At 35.5% G+C, this 27,180-nt stretch overlaps 1 long non-coding RNA gene across 1 annotated transcript; it reads right to left on the bottom strand.

The window, feature by feature from the left end:
* Nucleotides 1-19,937: 19,937 nt before the first annotated feature.
* On the bottom strand, nucleotides 19,938-27,058 carry LOC310898292. The gene is made up of 5 exons (XR_014583180.1): nucleotides 26,697-27,058; nucleotides 25,676-25,922; nucleotides 23,273-23,350; nucleotides 22,161-22,293; nucleotides 19,938-21,610 (listed from the first exon to the last, which is right to left on the bottom strand). It is a non-coding gene; the product is annotated as an uncharacterized lncRNA (long non-coding RNA).
* Between the last annotated feature and the right edge of the window lie 122 nt (nucleotides 27,059-27,180).

The following is a 27,180-nucleotide window of genomic DNA, read 5'->3' as shown; positions in this document are numbered from 1 at the left end:
TTTTTTTTTTAAATGAAATGTAGGACAAGAGTAAAGAGTACTTGAATTGACACATTAATGCAGGAGGGAGAGTAGGTGAAGATGGAATCAGAGTTATAATCAAAGTCAGCTGCATAAGAGCAGACTGCTGCAGCTATATTCAGAGTTGGGTATGATTCAAGTCATCTAAATATGTTATGATTTCTTCAGAAGGTTTGGGGTTCATTTCTGAAGGTTTGCATTGTATTTCCATACACAAACACAGACACAAGCTGTAAAGGAGAGATGACAGCCACTATTGGCAAGAAAACAAGTTTTTGGATCTTGAAATCCAAATTTTAAATTAGAATTGTATTAAGATCTGAGTCAATTTATATCTATAATCATGAATGAGTCTTTAATATTATCTACCAATAGCAGATAAATCATTAAATGTGTTAAAATATATGAAAAAATTTAGTTATTCCATCAGTGTTGAACTCATGAAAGGAAAAAAATATATATATTGTGGAAAGTGTGCCCATTCCTGTAGAAAATCAAGGACATAAAATTGCAACACCTTGTTTCCTGCAACTTTAACTAGTTTTTGAGGATCTGATACTTCAGAACCCAGCACTTTTTTTGGCTTCCATGATAACAGATATCTTCCATAAAATTTTATGGAAGCAAGAAATCAGAAACCCACCTACATCAAGTTTATGAACTCTATATAGATTAGGTTATTTCAAATGTAAATGTGTATTTAATCAAACTGCAACATTGATGGTCATTAACAAAAACAATATTCAAGACTGGCATTCTCATAATTCCACCAGAATTATAAGTCGAACAAGTCAGCATTTTATGTTTTCCTCAATATAAATCAGTTCCTCACATATATCTAATTAAGACACTGTAGCTGAAGAAACATATAATTTATTTCCCACCCTGTTCTCCTAGTAAGGTAGTATGGATAAGCTGGAACAGGATCATTTCTGCTTCTCACAACTTCTGGGAGTTGTGTGCATGCTGTATAACAAGAATAAAGCTTCATGTCATATTTTGAAAATGCCATTGATGGTCTTTTTATGGCTGCACAGTTTCAAGGCCATTCATCCAGTTCTTCAATAGCTTGACAAAGTCCAAAAAAAGGTTTCTGAAAGTATTAAAGCATTTAAATTAAAATAGATGCTTGCTTTCTATTCTACCTTAATAATTTTCAAACTAAAAAAGTACTTTTTAATTGTGTTTTTATTATACTGCTAGTATTCCCAAAACCTTAAGCATATATAATTAGGAATCTTAAGCGTTAATTTTGAAAGAGGTCTTCACCTTTCTAGAGTAATTATTAAGTTCTGTAAGACAACTAGTCTTTTTACAATCATGTCTTCAGGCAAAAAAAAAAAATACTCCTTACAATTTTAAGCTCAAACGCCATTTAAGTTTATTGTTGAAATGATTATTTTTATGAAATAATGAATTAGAAAAAGATACTTAAGGACATTATATGAAGTCCTGCTACATGCAAGAAGATAGGTCTAAATTTCTTGGATATTTTTCAGCCAGTGAGGTGTCAAGCATTAATTTTGTAAGGAGCTTTATTTCATCTGAATAGCAAGAAAATTCTTACTCATTTAACTTCATCAAATTTAGGGAGTTTTCCATCTCTAGGGACAAATTTTCCCTTTCTTTCTAGCAAGCTGCACTACTACAAGTATTAACCTCTCACCATCTTCACTAATGATATATTATTCTAGTCCTCTCCTAGTAAATCTAATTCAGGCTTTGAGTGCTTTAATAATTAATTCTTGGTACTAATGACTCTTTACGCAAGTAGATCTAATACCATTGAATTATCAGTACTAATAAACCCATATAGCTAACAGTGAAACTATTCTTCATCAGGTAGTGTTCAATGCTGTTAATTTTATTATTTAATCTACATTAATCCACAAAAACTCATTTGCCTACAGACGAGCTACAGAAACAAATTAGGGGTAAGGTTCATGGATATGTTTTTGCAACTAAGACAAAGGGAAAACATTTATATATGAATATAAATACAGACACTGGCTGCCATCTCTTACAAAGTCAGGTATAGTGGAGCTGTGCTATGCTATGCCAACCTACCTTCTGATATGTTCGCCGTGTAAACATAGAAAATCTTAGTTATGTTTAGATGTGTTCCTTGCCACCCTTGTCAAAGGTGACTCACCCCCTTATTTTGCCAATATTTGTCCCAGTCACATTCTCAACAGATTACAAAGCTCTGAACACCATCCTTTTCAAATGGAAATACTTAGCTCTTTCAGAAATATCTGGTTATTCATCCCAGGATTCCAGTGCTTTATAAACACTGCTGAACTAAGCACAGTATGTTGTTAGCTCATGAAGGTAGGGTAAATGAACAAAATCCATCAATATCATAGAACAGTTCCCTTATGAAAGCCCAAGAAGGACTTTCTCCTTTGGTAGCCAGAAGACCGGAGTTTTGGTGACTAATATAGTTAATTGTAATAATTACAATAACTAATAATAGATGACAGTTCCTCCATTCCTTCAGCACTGCCAGTTACTGAAACTCATATCTTGCTTGTATTTCTCTTTGAGCAGGTTTCAAAAGCAAGACCTAAAATCATGTGCTCAACAACCCCTCAATGGAGCAGGAGCATTTTAAGTCCTGTTGCACTTGGGAGCAAAGGGCAGAACAACAGGTTCTCACAACAGACTGAGAAAAAAGAAGACCTTGCTGAGTCTCCAGTCATCAATAGGAATGGAAAATTGTGCGTCACTGGTGAGAAACCAAGCTGCAGAAAGCCAAATATTGAACTGAATAGCTAAAAGATATTCCAGCCCTGTCAGTAACCTTAGTTTGCGCCCTACTTTGAGTCCATTCTTCTTTCTTGACCCTCCTGAAGTTTCCCTGTCTCCTCTGCTCTCTGGCTCTGCTCTCACTACCACTTTTGTGGTAATCTGTTGCTTTATTTGTAATATTTTCATTTTATATTGGCACAGCTAGGAGAGAAGATGCCCCACAATTGAAGTTACAGAAGCATTTGCTGAGCGTGGTTTTGTGGAGCTCTTCGCACCCCAGAATTTGTATGCACACAGTGTTTTCCTCCTATTCCTTTTTGTCTTGGGGGTGGTTATTAATGAAAAGAATTATTTTTTGAAATAAATTTTAAGTCAAAGCCCTTTCATGTCCCCAAAGTATAGGCAACAACACCAGCAACTACTGTAATTGGGTCTGCAGTGAGTAGTTCAAGGGAGTCAACATGATTGACAGCTCTCTCTGGGCTAATAACCACAGAAGCTTATCCATATTTTCTACAGCTGAACTACTCCTACAGAAGCTTAAAAGTTCAACACAAACTTCTTCTCCGCTTTAAGAAATAATTATTTTCTTACCTGTTTAGAGCCCTCCATGGCACTTTTCTGCTTTTTAACCAGATTTCGCTGGCAAGTGGCATTTCCTCAGCATGATGAGGAATGTGTCATCCTCATAACAGATTTCTTTGCATTTCTATTCCTTTTAGGTCATCTACAACAATTATTAAAAGTTCAAATATCATATGAAAATGAAAAAAAATAAAAAGAATTTGTTTAGACTTAAGAACCTTTCTCAAGATCTGAAAGTTGTTTCTGAAATTAGCGGGATCTTCTCTCTGTTCAAAAATCTGGGTATATTTTTACACATTCCCTGACTGATTCATGGAATAGTCTCTAAATTGATGGAATAGCCCTGGGGGCTTAAAAAAATTATACCAATTTAGTTACCTAAACCCTAGGAAAACATTAAAATCATCAAAACTATCACATGCTTTGGAAAATACAGTTATTTAAGCCTAAAGCAGATTGTATATTCTATTATAGAACAGTATATTAAGAAACAGTTGACTCCTTTTTTCTTTATTATAAAACTTAGGCTAAAAATTCATGCTTTCTCCCATCCAATTTATCCCAACTGTTTCCTTACAACAACAATCCTTCTCTCAGCAGTGTGGGTTAACCTCAATACAAAGCATTTCACTGAGAAACAATGCACTAGGATTTCTGGTGGAATTTGGTACTCAGCATGTGCAGTACACAGCTGAACTATGGAGAGCATATATACAAGACAACTCTACTTTTGTTCATTTCAATAGTGTAAAGCAACAACATGCAGAACTGATTGTTTGAAACCATTTATCACAGGGAAAAAAAAATGTAGATCTTTCACGAAATCTAGTGCTGTATTATTACCACACTAATAAAAATCCCCCTCTTCTTAGAACATATTCCTCAGTCAATTAGAAACCAGGCCAACCCTAAAAGTCAGTATTTTGCATGACTTATTTCACCACAGCTGTGCACCAGCTACATTACTGCTTCAAGTACAGCCAGCCAGCCAGCTGTGCAATTGCTCAGTCAGCAACAAGATTTTTAAGCCCAACGTACTAAAATGTCTGTTTAAAGATGTGTCAAACTGTTCAGTGGTGATTCAAATACTGAACAGGGGTAGCTGTTTGCTGGTTAATGATGGGCAAGAGATATAATTTGGTACCCATGAAAAGAGATGAATTTTTTGGACTTGCACTGTCACAGTACTGCATCCTAATTTACTCCACACAGCTTGGCATGAAACTAAAATAACATAACTGGGCTCAATTCCACAGGCCTTTGTCAGGCAAAAGCCATCACTCAATTAAGGAGTACAGAATTTGGCACACCAATCTGGAGCATTTGTTTCATATACAACAATGCATGGCTTTTTTTAAAAAAAATAAAAAATAAAATAATTTGAAACTAAGCAATTTTATTTCTTCTTCCCATTTTGTAAACAAGTAGATGCATAAATGTTTATATACCTTCCATCATTCCCACTTCTAATGCAACTGTAAATATCAAGCAGAGATATATAAAAGTTTAAGATTGTGACTTCTATTTACCTTCTGTCTGCAATGACATCGCGGGGCAATGCATGATGAAGGTTAATTATACATTGTAAAAATGTATGTATTTTTTACTCAGTTTCATGTTTAAACTGACTGAATTCTCTCTTGCTCTCAGCACCCATGAATTGTGACCATGAAGGAGTAATAGAGACCCCATGAAATTGTCTAGATTAAGCTACCTCTCAGAGGTCCATGAGGCATAAATACAATTTACCCCCAGCTAAAATGATTCTATAGATTGTGAATTTTCACTTTTAAGTTATATATAGTGAACAAACTTGACTGGATAAAAAAAATCCTTTTTTAATTAAAAAAGCAAATCTTTAATTTTGTAAGTTTCAAATATTGCCCATTAGGCTTATTATTGACAAAGTGGACCATCCCAGTAAATCATTTCACTTCTTCCTATACTATCAGTGACATTCCGTGATTCCTGACTGTCATTAAGTATAATATTAGCTCTTTTTTTTTTTTTCTTAATCTACATCCAGAAAAAATTATGCTGGCTTTTCTACAAGAGAATGCCAGGACAGGTTTGTCTTCAAGAAGAGTAAAAATCTTCCCAGAAAAATCTGTTGGGGAGGCTAAGCGAAAGAGAAAAGTAATAATAAAAATGATAAAAAATAATAATAATAAAAAAAAACTTGCTATTGTCTTCAGCATAGTCCCATTCAAATGTATTTGGGATTAAAGCTGGCTTGCCTGGTCAAAACCTATTCAACACCAAGGACATGCTAACTTTTCTTACTCATCTAACAAGATGAACAAGCCCTGAGTGAGTTACCAGGAAAGTCTGAGCCAGTTTCCCCGTATATTTGTACTGAAGCAAAAAGAAGTCTGTGGCAAATCACAAATCCTGCAGCAATAAGTTTCATATTCCAGTTCCATTTATTAATCAGACCCATACACAAACCCAAGAATTTAATTCTCACACTAGATAGCTTCAGCACTCAGAGCACTTCCAGCTTTTCACTAACAAATCTAATCCACTCTCCGACACCCACTTTGTTCACTGCTGGTGCAATTCATTGCTACCTGTTTTCTGATTATGAATATGTATTCTTGTATTTCCTTCTTAGATTCTCAAGTGAATCTGAATTCATTCTGTAGGTTATGGCCATAACCAAAGCATTGGATTATATACAGGGAATGAAAAAAATCTGGATATTCTGGTCCTGGTTTGGAAAAAAACTGTAACAGCATTTCCAGGAAAGTTTGCATGCCTTATAGTTTATGTGTCCTTTGTAGATCTGCCTCTCCTCCTTGGGAAAGCACCTATCTTCATTTAGTCAGAAACCACATTTGCAATGAAAGAGTGCTCAAGTGTAATTTTCCATGATCCATGATACTAGCAAAACAGTTAAGGCTGAAATTCAAAGACCTCTTAACAAACTATAAAATGTACGTACTCTTTTTCAATCTACTCTCTAAAATTCTTTTACATGAAAGGACGCATATCAAGGATATAGCCAATGCAGGAGAGCATAAACTGAATAAGAAGCATTTATAGTCAAGGCTGAAACGGTCCTTATCTCATTAAAAGTTGTTACTGCAGCCATTATGGTCTGTCAGAGAGGAATATCTTGCACACTAAATGAAGTACAACGGTTCAGCATAGAAACAAGAATTGTTTTGAGTCTTACCCCTTCATTTCCCAAATTCGATCAAACGCGTAATGTTAATTGAACTTATTTTTCCTCCATTTTACTTTTATGGTGCTTAAAAACAGAGCAGATAAATTTGCATTTGCAACAGATATTTTCTTTAAAATTAAATCTGCCGGTGAAGAGTACAAGGCAAACTTCTGAAGGAGCTCAGAACAACAAAGCTCTGCTTTTCCCTGTGTTCAGTGAAGTTTGACAGCTGTGACCATGTCGCCGAAGGTGAGGTATCTCACTATTTTATGAAGAAGTCAGATTTACATAGTGGACTTCATTACTGATGAGTCCAAAAACTATACCACTACAGTTATTGCATTGGGACTGTAAGAGGTTCCTGACTTAAACATTACCATAACAGTTCTTGTACTATGATACCGTGACAGAATCCTTCCCATAAGCTTCACAGGCAGTAGAACAGGCACAGCAGAGGGCAGGGCTGCTGTCATAACACATTTTAGGCTCTCAGACTCAAATTAAGCAGGACTTTGGTTCTGCTGATTAACTACCCTTGATCAGTGATCCAGGAATACAAGTACATGTATCAGTTAATTACAGTATATGTAGTCAAGCAGTTACCTTTGGCTCTACGTAAATTAAAATGTATCTGAATCAAGCATGCAAGATAAAATAGCCTGTACACAGTTGGCAGACTTACTTTTACAAAACACTTAATCACATCATTTAAAGATCTGTTGCATAATTTAGTATGTAAAATACTACCTTCAACAGGAAAAAAAAAAAAAAAAAGCTTAAACATGCTTCAGTGAAGAGTGAAAGTAATGAGAAAGGACAATTTTATTTATTTATTTACTTAAAGATGACAAGCCCTTTTTTTTTTTTTTTTTTTTTTTTTTACATACCATTTTAAACTGGAAAATGTCTCAATAAACACTAATTGATGAGAAGTCATTCTAGGATAACTTTCCGTCCTGAGCTAAATGATATATATAAACTCTCCTGGAGTCTCCTCACACAGTCTTCAAGTCATAGTAATTTTTATAAAACTAATTGGAAGCCTGGCATTCAGAATTTTATCCAAAGACTAACAACAAGTCTATCTGGTTTCTCGTCTATCTGGTTTCTCTTTTTTCATACTAAATTTAGGAAAGAAAAAAAAAAAAAAAAAGAAAGGAAGAAAGCATGATTCATTCTCTCTGCTCTTGCACTAGATCACAGCTTTTCCTATATTTTCTCATCTTTCAGGCAATAAATATTTCTCAATGCCTTCCCACACACAGTCTTCTGCTAAGCAAAAACTGAACCCTTATAATCAAAGATGGTTCAGTACTACTTCTTCTATAAGATGTAAAGAAACTAAATGAATTTGTTTCAGGAAGACACTTCTTTCCTCAAAGAATACTAACAAGTGCATTGGAAAGAATGTCCATGATCAGCAAATTTTCTTACTAATGTTAGTTTAGTTATCTACACACAAGTCTCTTACAGTGATAAGTAGCAAAGATGACTGAAAGAGGAGTAGAAAACAGTCAACTAAGCGACTACACAAAATACAGAAAACTCTGAATTCATACCAAGTTCACAAAGCTTAAACAAAGTTGAAGCAACTACATTACCTATATTGAGAGTATGGCCTTCAGATCAGTGCTGATTAGATGCACAGCACACTAAACAATTAAATGTACAAATTCATCATTTGTTTATGACTTTCATGGTAGAGTAGAAGCAGATCTAAACCTTCAGTGATGCGTGCATTTTCAAAACTTGGATAAATAACTGTCACAGATCATTGTAATTTCCTGCAGACAGACCTACATAGAATCTTGCCACCTGACTTAGAATTTTTTCATTTCTCAGGTGAATAATCAAATATTTGTGGCTACAAATAAGAGATATTGATGCCTAAGGCAAAGAAATAATGAGACATTTCCCCAAAGCCCCATTCCCTTCAGATTCAAGACAAAGACCCTGCCAGTGAAACCTAAAGAAACCAGCTACACAAAACCTCAAGTGATGAACATTGTGACCCTGAGCATACAAGGACATCAAGCAGAGGATTCTCAGTATTATTTCACCATGTGAATACAACCTTTTATTTCTTGTTTGTTTGTAAATATTAACTAGTTAATTAACTAGTTAGTTGTTTTAACATCCTTTGAGTTTGTGGCTGAAGAAATGTAGTTTGGAAAAAGAAATATACCCTTACTGAGTTCCTTTAAAAGGAATATGTATGAGCTGTCATTTGAAAATGACCAGCTTTAATAGATAATTCCTCACAGATCCCCTTACTACAAATGGTAATCTACCTAAAACACCACATATGATGGAGATATTGGCCTGCTTCAGAAGAAGATCTGCTACTGAATACTTTGCCTCTCTGCAATATTATTTATTTATAATAATAGCTATGTGCCTTGCAGAGGCTCTTTTATTCCTCAAATGCATTAGAGAACCTTTGGGTGGCTTTTAACCAAAGTAATCACTGATATTTTATTATTCCTCTAAACAAACTCATCAGCCACTGATTTATTTAGCATTTACTATATAGGCCATTGTATTTATCATTTTCTCTCCATTCTTTATATATAAATATTTATACAACACAAATCACCACAGCTCCTTTAAGTAGGATGGATCATTACCCGGTGTCACTTCCCTTTCCCCATCTTTTAAATGTCCTTTTAAGTCAGTCCTTCAAAACTTCAGTGTTAACCCCATTCTTTTCCAATGGACTATGCCTATGCACTCTAGAAGTCTGAAAAACAAACCAGTGCCCAGGAGTCCCTCAGGGTGGTGTGTTTTACCACAAATGCACTCACAGCTTTTGGACTACTTTGAACTAGCCTCTACGAGGTAGCTTCATGAAGTTCCCTCACTTGGGTTTTTTCTGTTTTTGCCAGAGAGAGGAAAAAATTAAAAAAAAAAAAAAATACTCAAAAACAATGGTGTTATCTGGCACAAATCAAGAGTGGCCGCCCTAACATTGGGCAATCACCAGAGACCATTTGGGTGCTTCATTTCACCTCAGTACAAACAACAGAAAGGATGCGAACAGTACAGAACACTGTATGTATTTCACCTAAAACTCACAGTTCCTCTGAGACTCTGATGTTTTGCTAATCCATACAACACACATTAAAGCAACATGACTGCAGGAGATAAAGAAAAGTATGCATACAGTTAATCCTTATAATCAGGAAGGATATAAAGAGTATTCTCTTAGTTTTCTCTTAAACTTCTGGAGTGCTTAATGCCCCTTGTCTGGCAGACATACCAACTTTGAAATTACTGAGACAGATCTGACATGCTTGTATAAAGAAATGATGTTCTAACAAGGCAACTATCAGCATAAATAGCTGTTAAATAAGAAAAAACTTTGTATTATCTTCAAAAATGGATTATTTGGCTGTTTAAAATTGCTGTATTCAATTTTTGTGTGTCACCTTACTTCTATTTTCTAAGGTAAAGTAGCAATGAAAGGAAATGTTGCCATGTAGAAAAACTTCTCATTTCAAGGCATGTAAGGAAATATTTAATTTTGTGGCAAAAATTTATTGCAAAGCCATAATATGTGAAAGGGAAACAAGTTGCTTTGCACTACTGCTTGGCTAAATTGCATCTGGTAGCAGTGCCACACCTACCTGGGGCTAATGCCTGTAACTCACTTGGTGTCACAGCACATCCGTACCTTCCTGACACTGCCTTTCCACAATAGGCATTTATTTCTGATGGGATACTTACATGACATATAAAACCTTCACACTAAGCGCTGACATTTGGATAAAGCAAAACATTCAAACTCCAATCTGAATAGAAAGCAACTCTGGGAACATTAAACAAAATTTAAAAAGCATAAATTCTGTGCAGATTAAATTCTTTAATTTGTGCTGACACACAAATGTATTTAAGTAAGTTATACATGTATAAATCAATTAACTTTTTACTCACACAGGAAATATCTTTTTTTTTCTTTTTTTTCCTTTTTTTTTCTTTTTTTTCTTTTTTTTCTTTTTTTTCTTTTCTTTTTTTCTTTTTTTAAGAGATTGTTAGTGGCTGGAGATGAACAATGAAATCAAGTAGACAAATCACTTGACTCATAAATTGCATGTAATAGCTGCTTTAAAATATGTCAAAGGGATATAATAATTCAGGAACCATTTCAGAGAATTTACGTCAGTTTTAAACTGGCCACTACCAAAAGTATATCCACTTTTATGATGAATTTCATTTTAGAACCATCTGCATGAATACCTTCACCAATGCTGGTGGACTGTGATTAGCTTATTAAGAATCTTTAACTAATTTCTGCAACCTCTCTGGGACACCTTATATCACCCTATTAATCTTATACATTTTGACTTGCCACAAGAGTCATGCCCGCAAGAACACTCAAGCACACATGGTAAGCAAAAATGTGAGTCAATTAAAAAAAAAAAAAGTCCTGCTTATGTAAGGATGTAGCACATTGAGTTTTGCTGAGCTAAGGTCTTACCTGTCATAGGTGACAACACTCATTTGAAGTACATGATCAGTAGACTTCAATAATGATACCAAATGTGATTATTTTGTTCATATAATTCCCATTCTTTTGATCCTGATTTTTTCTTTGCACTCTGTTGTGGTAAACTTTCTAATTAATTTCATGGGTGTAGCTCTTGAAGAGCAGTTGCTCATGTGGTTAGATTTTGATTGCTTTCTCAGTGAAATGAAATATTCAAACTAATTAAAGAAATTAATATGTAATCTTTCTTCTAGCAGAACCAAAAGGGAATTCACTGTCTTAGCCATAAACCAAAGAGTACTCATTCTAAAGGAACAGAAATAATTCTGGAACGAACTTTTTTTAGATTTTGCATTGTTTGACATCCTTTGTTAAAACAAACATACAAAAAAACGGTTTATTTTGAAGAAAAAAAAAAAAGGCATTCACATTTTCACATTGTGGTACTATGGCTCGTATCATGTATGGAACATTTGGTAGGAGCTTTATTATAAGCATTCCAGAAACAGTCATAAATCTAAAAGCTATTTGCTCAAAACACAAATAGTACAAACAAGAGTGCCTTCTCATGATAAAGGGCACATCACTCTTGTAAAGGTAGCAGCACATTACAGATATAGCTTGTCAAAAAGGAAGGCTTATCCTTACACTTTAGAAGGGGATCTGCCTGTATATGAGATGGATATTGAACAGATAGCAACCACACAAACAGAAATAATGCTTATGGTGTTTTTTATAAACTAAGAACCATGTCACCTGCCTTTCTCATATCCATCTTTTTGGCAGGAAGAGAGGACAAGAAGTGTTACATCTTACCTCTAGAATTATATCTGTGATATGTTTAAAAAACAAATAAAAAAGCATAGTTCACGTTTTTACTGAAATAGGAGTGTCTGTTTTTTCTCAAACATTAAATGATCTACCTTATTTTACAATGTTTATAATATTATTTCTCTAAAAGCTTTCTTACAATTGCATGAGACCTTGGCTACATAAATGGTAAAATGTTGTACATACTAGTGTAATATCTCATAGTTCAGTGACATGTTAAACAGTTTTTAAATACAATTAAGTACAAGATTCATCTATGTTTAGTAAATAAATATATAAATGAGAGCCTAAAAAATAAATTAGCAAATATAAATAAAAACAGAAGTAAAACCAAAATTTTGTCACAAGGAATGAATGTTACCAGTAAATGTAGGATGAATTCATCAATTCAGAAAAAAAAATAAAATAAATCTTAAAGTATCTTATATCTTACTTATTTCTAAATAAGATAACTGGGAAAGGACCAAAACAATGTAAAAAGGAAAAAAAAAAAATCACATTTGAAAAATTTTGAAAGTACACGTAATTTAGAAAGAAAAACAATAAATAAAAATGGCAACTAATCAAAATGGATTATTTTTTGGTTAGGTTTCAAGAGTTTGAGATTGTCTTAAGGTTCATGTCTTTCCTCATTTCATTCAGAGTTTTTTTTCAAGCAAAACTGAATGTTTTGCCTGCTCCCCTCTCCATTTTACAGTCACTGTGGTGCAGAAGGGGAACTCTTCACTCTGATAGATTGATAAAATAGTTCCCTAAGAAAAGGATGGAATAAGACTATTGCAAAAGTGAAAGGGATTACACCTTCACTGCATTAGCAGCACTGAATATGCATTTTTATGACCTGCCCTCTGCACTGAGTTCAGATAAAGTTCACAAGACACCAAGTTGTTCTCATCTTGAATAATCTGTCACACAATGCTTCACATCATACAGAATGTATGCAAGATAAAATCATTAATGTGTGAGCTACTTAGAAACTGTAATGACAAATGAAGTCCAGTCAAAAAACATGAGCAGTGTCAAGTACTATTACTCTGACATAAAACAACTCCAGTTAGTTTATAGGTAAAAATTTTAATACCATAATTCTCAGATTCCAGTTTTGTGCTTCTACAGTATTTTTATGGTCAGGTAATACCGCGCCTAACCTAATGTGTGTGTATATATATATATATATATATATATATAAATGGAAGAGACCTTTTTTCCTAGACGCATTCTCTATTGATAATAAATACAATATAATCTGCACAATGTCCAGTATTTCTCCACCCTAATAACCTGCGCAAGAATTAACATGACATTAAATTTCTCCTTTTCCAGATGCACCCTACAGTTGCTGAGGATATTTTAATTATGTTTAATTAAATTCCTCCTCCCCCCGCAACAACAACAACAAAAAATACTAAAAATCTCTTCAAGAGAGAACTGTACTTGGCTGAACCAATCAGTGTGTCATTTTTGGAGTTTTTTTAAGCTAGAATTTTACCTTTTAAAAATTCTATATCAGTATCTTGCTAATTTTAGCATTTTCTCATGTATATTAAGATAAGAGCAAGAAACTTGCATATCCTGTTTAAATAATATGTTTGAATTTTGTTTGACACCACTTTAACCCTTGCAAGCAAAGATAATAAGGTTAAAAAACCCTATTGATTCTTCCTTACACATAGGAGACAACAGTTTGAAGACAGTCCATGAAATATAAGGAAAAAATATCAAAAATCTCCAGTGTATGAAAGTCATTATATGGAGAGAAATCAAAAGCAAAGTTTTATGGAAAAGAAAAATTAATTTGACATCAATTCAAGGAAATAAACACCAATAAATCACAGAGGTAGTGACATAAATATGAAGCATACACTTCCCCAGTTTCCCCAATTAAAGTTGTAGGATTCTTTTGACTCAGTTTCCCCATCTACTGATATGACTATCCAATATTAAACACCTCTGGTCCCATGGCTCCTTCCCGCTCTCCACAAACACCTGGCACACCAGCAGTGGTCAGTGAAGTTTCAGACCCAGGCACCACCCTACTAGTCCCTCAGCTCGTGCATTCGAGAAGTGCATTCGTGGAGAGGTGCCTGTTGCTCACATGGCATTGCTTCTGGCTGTATCATGGCTCCTATGCATGGTCCTCCTCATCTGCTCCAGGTCTTCTGCCTTTAACAAAGGGCTAGAAAAGTCATTTTGTGCTCTTAAACTGCATAACAATCACTGTTTTACAAGCACTATGGTCCCTATGCTAGCCCTTTTATTATAGTTCACTGCATATTTCATTGTCAAAAGCCCCAGACTTCTTTTTACCTTCTCCCTACATCTCTGGGGCATGTGAACTCCCATACCCCACAGTCCTTGGTTATACTGAACTCTTGCTTGCCCTTTATCAAATGCAATTTATCCTTACTAACTGAATAAACAAATAGCTCTTTATTACCTCTTTAAACAAAGCTTAAAGATAGCATTAACAATAACGACCAAAGCACTTGCACAGACATTTATGACTGTTAGCTGCACCACGGCAGTCTGACTCAGACTGTCCTTTCCGTGGGTTTATCAATAGATGGCAGCAAGAAGCTCCTTCTTTCCTGAGTGTCAGGAAAGAAAGATGCATCCCGGTAAGAAGGTAGGACCGGCTTTCCAAGAGAGTTTAGATACTAGATGATAACAGCCCGGTATTATAGCTTGTTCGGCGATGATTCTGTATATGCTGTAGCAACATGGAGTTAACATTTTAGTAAAGTGTCCTGCCACATTTGCAGAACACATCAACAACAGTAATTAAAATATGCATTCCATTCCAGTTCACTTGTATCTTAACTGGTATGGGTTACAATCCTAAAATAAAGTGTAACAATCACTAAAAACAGTAGCCAAGCCAGGTCAGGATATCATCTCCACTGAAACAAAGGCTTTGGGGGCTGCAAATCACAGGCAGTGAGGTTTTTGTAACAGCCCACTACACCATTTGACCAGCTTGTGTATTTAGACATGAGGCACAATTTACATTACACACACCAAAATCTGGATCTGGATGCATGTTAAAAATAGTACTTCTTTTCCTAGTGAGAATGTGTCTTTCAGAAATCTCAAAACTACTTCATCCTCCTTCTTGAGTTCTATTTGACTTTTTTTTTTTTCTTTTATTTAAGCAGAGCATTAACAAGTTGTCAGACAAAGGACTTTTCAACTTAATTTTCTGAGCCAATAGCATCCAATAAAAGAGGAAGTTATACCCTCTTTGAAATATTCAGACAAAACCTCTAAATATCTTGAATTTCATTTTTCAGTGTTTATATTAAAATGATTCAGATCATCACTTGCAAGACTTTGTTTTCTGCATCATGCTACATGCTTTGAAAAAGTAATTAAAAATAAAAACTAATGTTTGGTATTCTCTTCAGTAGCAGATCACTTCTGTTTAAGGCTTTCCAATTTATGGAGCAATTAATTTCTTACACAGCTATTGACTAAGAGATCAAATGCAAACCACTCTACAGAATCACTTGTGGATGCTTAAAATCAGCCCTAATGTCAACAACAGGGGCAGTGCCATGAACCTGAGAACATCTGTGTACCCATCAAAGTTCTTTCCATCTTCTGCATGACTAAGCAGAAAAGGCAGGGGGCCCCAGTGGCAGTTATAATTATATTAAACTCTAGCTTCTTGAAAAAACACTGTAATACCATCCAAGACCAGTGGTGTGATAAGTTGAGCTTGAGAAAGGTGGCTATATTTGAGGATTTTCTAACATTTTGTGGTGATGGCTGGGGGATTGTCATTAGTATTGGGCTGGCTGAGTGCCTTAGCACATCACCGTGCTATCGCTCGTTGGTTTTATTTGTTTGTTTGTTTAAATTATCTTTGAGGAAAACTTACCTTTACCACAGATTGTGACCTTTTACATCCAATATCATCTCATCTTTAAATTTAAGCTAAATGACACATCAAGTTGGTTTTACTTGCAGCCTTTTGTTTCCAGACTTTTACCTGAAAGCCAAACCTTCACAATTACCACAGGGGTCTTTCATTGTTTTTACTATTGGCATATCCAAAAATCCAACAAGTATTCTTACAGGCATCTCAGAGTGTGTTCAGCAAAACTTCAGGCTGTGGAGCACTTTCTGCCAAGTTAAAAAGAGGCAGAGCAGAGTCGTGAGCTTAGGTAGAAAGAGTTTCCCTGGGAGGGTGAAAACTAGCAGTCTACCTGTGAGGTTCAGATAACTGTGAGACAGCCCAAGGCTCCAGCAGAGGCAAAAGCCCTCATGGTTGTTAATTTATTCTCCCTTTCTAAGCCACAGGGATTACTGCAGAGAGGTGTGGCTGAGGAGATATGAATTTCTGAAGTTAATTTGTGGTACAAAATTTTATTTCAACTTATCAAACACATGCAGAGGAGTGAAGTGACACCTACACTTTCAGCCAGAGGGTGGCCGTAGATCTATTTCTGCTGCACTGGAAGCTGCATCCCCCTCTCCTGTCATGATTATTTGCACATCCACAACACAGCCAAAGTACAACCACATCCTAGCTATGTGGCAACAATCATGGGATTATAGCATGGAAAGGAGGCAAACCAGCTAGCTGATGCATTCCTCTTTGCAGGTTGTGGATGTCGCAGGGCCCACATCTGACACACATTGAAAGAGGCATTGCTTTTCACAGGATGGGCATGTTACTAGTCACAGCAGAAGCGTGAGCAGCATGCCTGACATGCTGCCTGCATTTTGGCTCCCCAGGTTTGAGCATGGGGCACAGTCCCCAGATGCACCAGGATGGGTGTAACAGGAGCATGATACTAAAGGGAAGAACATCATCATGAAGTTTACCTGACACATGGGCCATATCACAGCTGATGCTGGTTTGAAGAACAAAGGACCAGTCAGATTATTTTCCTATTTTATCAGGCAATGTAACTAAAGGAAAGGAGAGTTATAGCAATGATGAACACAAATAAAGCGTAAAGCCTCCTCTGAAAACTAATCCACTAAATAACATGGACTCTATAGCCTCCAAGAAAATATTTTCCTTCATGGAAAGTCTTTTCTACACAAGTTATGACAACATTTGGCAAGGCACAAACAAGTTCTGTCCTGGTATACTGCAGATAATTTAAAAATGAAAATAAAAATCAACATTTAAGGCTTGAAGTGGTCATAGTATAGGTGAAAACTCTGTTTTGTTATAATTACAAATGGGCATCAATGTTATATTTTGGTTGTTCCTTAATCAAAGTAAATATTTATTACTTAAAAGATTCCATTCTTACAGTGACCCGAATGAAATAATGTATTAATATTTTTAATGTTCATATTAATCAGATCTCATACACACACAGACCAATTTCAATATAATTTCCTTGGTAATTCTTCTGCAAACTATACCTCACCTGAGGCTCCTAATCCTTCATTGATCTTCTTGCTGCTATTTGTTCTCTCCTAATGACACACAGGAGAATCTAAGGAGAGACTGCCATAAGTGGAAGGGATGGCCTTTCCCACTGCAGTTCATACAAGGCTTATTCCTATCTCTTAATTTCACTTCAGTGGCAAAAGTACAAGCCCACCTTTCAAGAATCATATGATTTACAAGTAATCATACCTATATCCCGCACTATATCTGAGATGCTGTAACACTCCCTCACTAAGTTACTGCTGTTCAGGCACCTTTTTCCTCAAGTAATGAGACTCTGCAAACAGGATAGACACAACTTAAGAGGATGCAGCTGTTGCTTATTGCCTAATGCATGCACCAGGAGGCTAGGACTGGTGAGCCAGCAGGCTATGCTCACCATCTTCTGTGGTGTACCATCCAGCCAGAGGTCAGAGAAAAGGTCAATCTCCATTGCAGCTCTGTTACTCAGTGTTGCTAGTCTGTTATCTTCTGGACTGCTAACTATTACCATCTCAAAAGTGACACTTCAGCTTGTGCTTTTACCTCTCTTATCTTGCATGAGTTTAACTCTCACTTTCTTACACCTTGCCACAATTTCCTGAGTAAAGCCAAGCCAAGGTTGCACACCTGTGCTTCATCAAACCAAGCCTTGGAACACAGGCAGTTAAATCATTTCATTGTTGTTTACAGGATGGCTATTGTAATGTCTTCAGGACATTAATCAGTGCTCCATTAGAGCTGTTTATGTCCCAGTATATTAATTTGGTGGGTCTGAGGCTCAGACATCTTTTGCTAGTTTCAACATCGTGTAGATTTACTACATTTTTTCCCTGAAGCAGTTCCTCACTCACCTAGCAGGATCACTGGCAGTTACTCTGTACAGATTTTACATACTAAAGACAGGATGTATGCCGTCTGAAATATTACAGGAAAAATAAATAAATAAATAAAAATCATCCCCCACACAAAAATACCCAGTTTTTTTTATTTTTGATGGAAGGAGAAAGGTAATGTCTCTCACTATACCTTTCTAAATCACAGATATTTTTAATGGCTTTGAAGGTTGATGGCTTTGGATTGTTCATAAAGGACATTTGAAACCAAGAGTTTGTTCGATCCTTCCCCTGGCAGCGGAGAAGTATTCAAAATGGTCTTTTCTTGAAAGAGGGAGAAAAGGAAAGGTCATTTCATGACTTAGTTTACTGTTCGGGAATACAATCAAGCATTTATAACATGCAATTAAAGAACTCGGTCATATGCTTTATATCACCACTGAATTACCATAACACTTAAACATCTCTTTCAAAACACAGTATAATAGAAACAGAATATGATATTAAAGCAAAACAGATCTTCATAAAAATATTACAGAGCTTCATAAAAAATTCTTTGCAAACAGAGGTGGCATTTTCCTCCTTCAAACTGTAGAAAGAATAGTGGCAGAGAACAAAAAGTTTCCTAGGAATTTCCCCAACTAGCTTCACATTTCATAATTACTTAAGTATTAAATTTTGAACTATCACATTTTCCAAGTGTCGCAATATAAAACTAATATTTCTCTTCAGCCTTGGAAAAATCAAACATACATTTGTGGTAATACAATACATTCTAATAACTCAGTTGCTATTTTAAATTAATATTAGTCATTGCTTTATGGTACGTGGGAATACATGATTGTAAATACATATTATTTCCCCTATTTGAGGAGTAGTAATTGTAAAACTGATAAAGAAATTGTTTCCAAAAATTGAAAAAAAAAATTAAGGTAATGTGAACAGTGAGGAATGTAAGCATTTAAAAGTTAGTCCTGGTAGACATAAAACTTTTATTTTTTCAATAAATCAGTTTGTTGTTAAGAGTCAGGCATGCATACAAGTGAATCATGGCTTAATGTTTTCATTTTGTATTATTCAGACATGTTTAATGACAAACCACTGAGGATGATTGGTGTCCCTGTGCAACTCACTTAGAAAGCCAGAGTTGCTGTATATTCTTGCTGTAGTATTGGGATCCAGGTAGTTTTTCTTTGGGATGTCCCCTACAGTGTTCAGTCTGGGTCAAAATCTACTTCCCATTTTATATGTCATGTAGCCTCTGCTTTCTGCAGAAATTTCAAGTACTTTTCAATGGTTCTAGGAAATAACAGATTTTATGTCTATATTTATTATTTATTTTACATATTAACTTTGTGTTCTATGTTCTGATATCAAGGCCTTTTTTTTTTCCCCCTCTCAAACCTAGAACCAAAACCTTTGCAAGCTTCTTTAATCATGCATTTCAATTGAAAGCTTAGATTGGTAAGCTAAGTATTACTTTATTTATTTAAAAATATTTTAAGCAGCACAGTGATTGCTCTGATATACATAGCTTCCCTTTCCAACCGTTTCTTGCCTGGAGACAGTATGAACATTTAATTTTGCAGAGTCATACATACAGGGTAGATATAGAAGGCTTCACAAGTCATCAAGCTTCGTTTGATCTTCAGTTCAGCTAATTTCACGTAGCAATACTATCACATGTAGTTTACTTTGTTCTGAGATTTAACTCAGTTTTTTCCCTACAGTACTATAAATTTGTCTTTGTAAGGAAGCCAGACAATTAAGGATGTGGTCAGTGGCAAGACATGGAAGCTGGCTCCTCAGAAATATACGAGATGATAAGAGAGAATGTAATTAGCCCTGAAAAAAAAAAAAAAAAAAAACAACAAAAAAAAAACCTACATGGGAAAAAGTTCATCTGGTGTATTTACAAAGAAAAAAAATATATATATATAAATATATATAATCAAAATCTCACAGTTCTTAGGGAATGAAAAAGCAGGAAGCAGGATGGAAAGGAAAACAGTGACCTTTCAAATCTATGATGTAGGAATGGGGCCTGTGCAATATTCAATGAAGTAACGTGGAAAGGTTGTACTCACCATTTCCAAACAAACACATACAACTTTTTGAGGAAAATTAAGTTTAAGAGTCTGGATGGGAGGAAAGATAAGAATTTAGATGACAAGATAAGTTTTATTTTGCATTATGGAGTTACATTTACCTAGTACAGAAATCCACAAACTGCAACACTCACTATTACAATGCCTAAAATTTTCCATTCAGTTTAATGAGCAAGATCTGCATCACTGCCTTTTCTGAAGGTCTTCACATCTTTCTAAAATCCCATATTTCATTGTCAGCTTTTGAATCCTTCAAAAAGAAGTGTGCATTCTCAACCCTGTTACCATTTCGCATTGTGCAGTGCAGTTGAGGTAAGTCAAGTCATTATAAACATATTTTCCCTGCTCAGAATTTTACTTATAATGCTAAGAAAGTTTAATTTATTATTTGTTTCCCCTAGAATTAGAATAGATGTAAGACTGCAAAATATGACCTATACAAGGTTTTTCAAAGACCAAGATAAAGATTAACAATTCCATCACTTGGTTTACACTAACCTTTTACACGTAGGGAAAAAAAAAAAAAAAAAAAAGAACCTCAGCAACTTCACTTTTTCCCCCTTCTTGTCTGGAAACCATAGAAACCAAAATGAAAGTACAGCCAAATGACGAACTTCTTGGCTATCTCTGGCTGATCTCCATGGAAACATTTCACTTTTTGTTGAAATGAAAGATTTTCAAATCAGACAAATGGCCACAGTCTGATGGTTTATGATATCTTTGGGAAAAATTTAAAGAACAAAAACACTGTCAAGTGTTTCTGCTTTACATATTCCTATTACATTTCTAGTTTATGTTATTCATGACTATTTTATTTCATTATAATAACAGCTTTTCTTTCAGTTATGTTATCAAACAAGACATCGAGTTTGGGAAAAAAATAGCTATACCCTGCATACAAACCAGGGTCTGTTCACTCTGGCATCCAACTCGGGTATAATTTGCTGTAAATTATATAGGTCACCCAATACTTTTTTTGCATGCTTTGCCTGGAAGATGGAATAGAGGCACTGAGTGCATAATAATAACTAAGACAGAGAGCTGAGAAAACATTCAACATGGCAAGTCACACTTCTCAGAGCTATTGTTTAAGGAACCCTGCAGACCTAGGAAGGTAGTTCTGTTTGCTTCCCATCCTCTTCACATTTTAATATTTATTACAACTACAATAAGAACAGGAAAACTGGGGGGAAGAAAATGTTATACAGAGAACTGATACAAAATCCACTTCCATGTGACGCAAGGCTTTTAATTATTCCAGGGAGGTACTCCAGCACTTGGAGTACAGGTCCACAAGCACAATTCTGACAGAAGGTGGAGTGACCTTCAGAGGAGGATCCTTCAAAGGCTTTGGAGTGCAAGTTGCTGCCGCTCAGCAGCTATTTCACCAAATTCCCTCCTCAGACACCCATATCCTCTTTATGATCAAACCTATAAGGTGAAAAAGTGCTATCGTTCAGCTGAACATTTCTGCTATTCACATGCATTTCTTTTACTATTTAGAATCTTCGATGAGAAGTAATCACTTAACAAAAAGAGCATAAAACATAAGTAGAATTCTTCCATTGGTAGGATGTGGGTAAGCTTTGCAGACACCCTGCTGAACTACACATTCAGCAGTGGAGATTAAAAATACATGTTATGAAGTGATCTGAGGCACATAATTAAAGGTATTTGTTCTTATACAAATCCAAGTCATTGTTGCAGCTATACAACTTCCATAAATTTTCATTTTCTCCTTTTAGAGGTAGCACTCCCAGTCCAGGTGAGAAAGCTTTTTTTTTTTTTTTTTCCCCTAATATAAATACCTGCGTAAGCTCCACTCCAGGAAAGCTTAGACAACAGAAGACAGAAAATACTGATGCTATCTTAGCCCATAAATATATATATAATCCATAATCACCCTAGCATTACTCAATATTATTCTGTTTATCAACATATATAGCAAAACAAACTACAATGCATATGAGATATGACTTACAGTCTTAAAAATCTCTCTAGGTTTCTCTGACTCATTCTGCAATGAAGATTGTTTCCAACATCAACATTATTGTATCAGGTGTGATTAGCTAATGCTTAGGATGGCACGTTATTACACTGCTCCTATCAGTGGTCTGCAAAGAAATAGTGATAATAGAGATTAATGTAATGGAAATATTGCCAGTGATGAAAAGACATCATCTGAATTCAGCTGCAGACAAACTGTCACTGAACAAAAGAGTGAAAATTTGCTGATGCTTCCTGAAATTTGAAAGAATGTCGAAAAGATTGCAATGAATTATAGAGACAGAAGTAAACAGAGCAGCAAACTCAAGGAAGTCATGAAAGAACATTCATAAAGAGAAAGTGACAGGCAAGATATGACTGCTGAAAGTTTTATCTAACATCCAAAGTAAAATAATAGCCCAGAGACAAAAGGAAGAAAAAGGTCACATCTGCCTTAGTTAGAAGAATTTACTTTAGAAACGAGAATAAAATCTTGCATGGAAAATGGTGGCAGAGTTTGGTCCACATTATTCAAATCTGCTTAAGAAATATTCTAAATACTTTGGCCCCATCTGGTTTCTCTGTACCTGCAAATTTCAACATTTACCATCTGGGAGATTAGTTGTAAGATATCATTTCTATTAAAAATCTTTCAATACCAAACATAATAAAGTACCAGTTGTGTAGGAGCAATTGTACAGTATAAAGGCAACAGTAGTACAGATTTTTGCAAACAAGTATGGTGAAGATATCAGTTCTTTAGACCACTTGATCTGTAACTACGCTAGAAGGAAGGCTGTATATTATTTTAACTTCACAGGTATAAAGGACTGATATTTTCCAGCTTGATTTTATTGCAATCTTGTTTTTTGGGTTTGTTTTGGTTTTGTTTTTTAATTAATTCTTGAGAATTCAAAATAAATCTCAACATATTTGTTAAATGATAGTGGGGAAGACAAATTTGTGGTTCTTATTTGTGCTTAGAATGGATCAACTCCCCAGACAAGAAGGAAGGTGATCACCTGAACAGTATCCAACAACACCAATTCTGAAAAGCTATCTGTGTCCCAGTGTATTAAAAGAAGGGTTAGATGCAAGGCTTCCAACCTGGTCTGCTCAGCACTGCTGATGAATTAAAAGAGCTACATTCCACAGAGTATCAGCTTCAACAAATCCATGGATCAGCTGGAAACAATCCAGAAGAAAACAAGAATAATAATCAGAGAGCTATGAAATGTCCTATAGGGGTAGTTTGAATCAATTGCAGCTACTTAGTTTAGAGAGGAGAAAGCTACAGGGAGACCAAGTCTTGTAATATGCAAAAGCTCCTTGTAACGAGAAGAAATTAATCTGTTTTCTGTGTCCACTGCAGGGAGGTCAAAGAATAATGGACTTTAACTGCAACTGGGGAGATCTGAGCTAGAGAACAAGTGAGAAGTTTTTCCAGCATTAAACATTGTGATAGATTTTCTTATACAAGTAGTGAACTATCCATCAGTAGCAGTTTTTAAGAGCACTTCATGCAAACATCTGTCTGGAAGTATTTATATGTAATCAATTCTGCTTGGGGCAGAATTTGGCTAAATTAGAGTTTATCTGCTTCATTCCCAAGGTCTGAGCCACAAGCCCCAATAACAGCAATCGAGGCACAGGGCAAGCTCCCATCCTTTCCTTAGCCTGGCAAGTGAGAGAGGAACTAACCAATTAGGTGGCCAAATTATTTTAGCTATGATAGACTGGACAAACTCCCCAGGTTCCTCAGCCTTGTTTCCAGCAGTTTTTCGATAAGGGGAAGTTGGAGCAGTAGAAACAGAGCACACAACAAAGCAACAACAGTTTAAAACCTAAGTTCTAAAATGTGACTCTGGGGAATCTGGTGAAAGCTGATTTTGATTAAATAAATTTAATGAACATTTAATCGTCCCAGCTGGGACAGCATTTGGAAGGTTTAAAAACTTCATCTGGGTATTTGTAACTTTTTCATAGAAAAGGTAAAGCCCGTTGCATGCAAGTGTATATAGCTGGAATCTTCAGCTTATCATATTTTAATTTCTATGTGAGACCTCTTTCATATGATGCTGATGTAGGAAATCTTTCCAAAGGCTTCAGTGACAGATTTTAGCAATTTTATTGGTTCATTTTTAAACAGTGCCATCTCTACACATGGCATCTCTCACCCTTGTTATACTCAGATACTCTTTGTATGAGCTAGCCTGAGTTAGCAACTTGAAAGAATTTATATGTTTCCAGAATAGAAGATAACAAATTGTACTACCCCAGATTTATCAGGCCAGAGTGTATTTTACACTCTAATTTTGATGCTCTTGTCTATGCTAGTGAATTGAAATAAGAAATTCAACTTCAGACACAAGAAGGCTACAAAAGCAGGCAAGCTGCCTGTGCTGCAGGGTCAATGCAGCCTTGCACCTACCCTCTGCCTGCAGTATCTCCCCAGCCCTACTCAGCCAGTATACTTCCATTCCTCTTCCCTCATCCTGATCTACTTTGTGGCTACTAAGATCGTCCTCACATCAAGAGCTTCTTTGCTTCAATGCAAAAATACAAAAAAAAAAATCCCTTTGATTTCTCTTAGTAAAGCTTGTAATAAATCTGCATCTGGAAACACTGTACCATATTCTTACACTATTTTACAGCAGGAACTGCTAAGTACTTTGGCTCACTTACAAATTCCTCAAATCATGAAAATATAATTGCACTGTGATTCATGCCTTTGCTAAATCTATGCAAGTTGTGGGCATGATTATTAACATCATATTAAACCCTAGAGCTAAAAAGATTAACAAACAGATTTTTTTTTTTCTTGGACATTGACACTTAGCAGATAAATTACACTGTCAAAATGTTTAAGGAAAACAAAGCACAGTTATGACAGGAATAATTTTATTTTACAAACTGCTCTACTTTAAAGAGTTTAGCGCTAGTTATGTACATGCTATTGTTCTATAGCTCAATTTCAATATTTCTTTATCCATGGAATATCACAAACACAGCATAAAATAACATTAAGTGTTCCATTCAGGAACTTACTCTGATTTCTTAATTTCAATAGAATTTCTCAGTTGGGATGTCATTAACCTCTGTAGTGACATGTAGTGGCATAAATATGCCACTGGATGCCACCTAGTGATTTGTATGGAGGGCATCATATATCTGAACTACAGCCATTGGGCCACAAATGGGCCCACTGACTTCATTTCAAGTTTAATGTTTGCTTAGCTTCAGACCAAAACTATTGCCTTTTCTTGTGTGCTTCTCTGTTGACCTCTGTCCAATGCAAGTATGCATCAGCTACGATCAAAAAGACTATTCAGCTAAACTGAAAAAATATATCATTTCATATCTCTAGACATTATTTTCCACCTCCTCAAATAGGTTTGACGCAGTAGATGTGGTTTTTAGGAGACTGCAGGCTTTCTAAGGAAAATAGATGAGGGGAAAAATAGGAAACTCTAGGCCAGGGTAGAAGGGGTGAACTTTAATATCACATACCATTGACTTCAGGTGACAGAAGGATATTGTTGCTGCCTCTCAGAAATCTCTCTTAACCCTCTAGAAGTCCTCTAGAAAACTTCAAGAAAGTTGAGCAAGAAATAAAAGTTCTTATATTCTTAATGACCAAAAAGATGATGAAGATGTCTTGCCAAGACAGCTGACACTGACCTCCTCTTTAAATAGGTTTGAGGTTCTTTTATGTCTTTTCTCAGCAAGGTCAGCGTAGTGAATTGTGCTGGAGGAACTGTGGTTAGGGAAAGTATACCACTATAAGCATCATCCATCACTAGAAATCTATGATAATATGACAATACAAGCAGTACAAGCTAAAGTTTAAGAGTCTGCTGTATTTATCATCATTTGTTTTATCACATGCATATAACAGATTAAAAAGAATGTATTTATCTGTAAAAGCAATCAGGAAACCTACCTTATTAACAGTGTCATTAAGTTTAGAACAAGTGCTGTTTCTCTTACCCCTTTTACAATTAAATCCTATTTCTTGAAAACTAAATGATTATAAAAATGTCAGTGTTTCTAGTCATTAATTCCTCACATCTAGCAGCCATCTTGTGACAATTTATTCTAGTGGCAATTACACACTAGGATATTTTCAGACACAATGTGTTAAAATACTTTTAGCAAAGAACAAAGGAGCTGAAAATATTTTGTTGTCATTGCTGTGAGAAAACTGACACATCAAGACCACACACAATTTTGTTGTCTGTTCATAGGTGCAGATCAAGGCCTACTCCTTATAAGGCAAAATTATATTGCCCTTCAGATTTTTATATCATCCAGCAAGACCCAGGAGTACACATTTTCCATAAGTCTGACCTCAGCAGGCAGACATCATCTCATTCCATGGGTGGAAGACAGAGAAGTCAACATGCCTAATGCTCAGAGCCAGGTTACTCAACATATTAACAGAATGGATTTCATCATGATAGCATTGATGCCATTCACATAAACTGTCTAGCAATCAAAGAACTACTAGAATAGTAATGCCTTGACTGACCTTCATAAGACTTTAAAAAGAGGAGCCTGAGTAGAAATCTCAAGCCTAGGCAGTCTGCAGTTGCCTAACAATCTTCTAGGAGGGGAGAAGCACTTCTACCCATACTTTCACCTAGTTCAATCTGATTTTATGCTAAAATGTTTTAAGTAAAGACTTAAAGCAATGCAAAATATTGACCTTCATAGCCACATACTAGCCAAACTACAACAGAAGAAAGAGTCATAAACTACAGGGTTACAAGCAGTAGCAAAGTAGCTGAAGGATTACGAGTGAAAAAAATAATCTCATTTTGAATAAAGATAGGTAAGAATAATTACCAGCTATATATATTTCCTCTCCACTCCCCCTGTCAATGTGCCCATCCCAACCCTCAGTCATGTTCATTATGACAACAGGCCTAATGGTTGTGACACTTCACAGCTGGGAACATGACAAGATTTTCATGACCATTTTCTTCTACAAATGTTGCTGTCAAAAAGAAGAG

Source organism: Anser anser, assembly GCF_964211835.1.
Source record: "Anser anser genome assembly, chromosome: 4".
In the NCBI taxonomy this organism is placed as follows: domain Eukaryota; kingdom Metazoa; phylum Chordata; class Aves; order Anseriformes; family Anatidae; genus Anser; species Anser anser.
The sequence above is the reverse complement of the archived record's forward strand: the minus strand, read 5'-3'. Positions and strand labels throughout refer to the sequence as shown.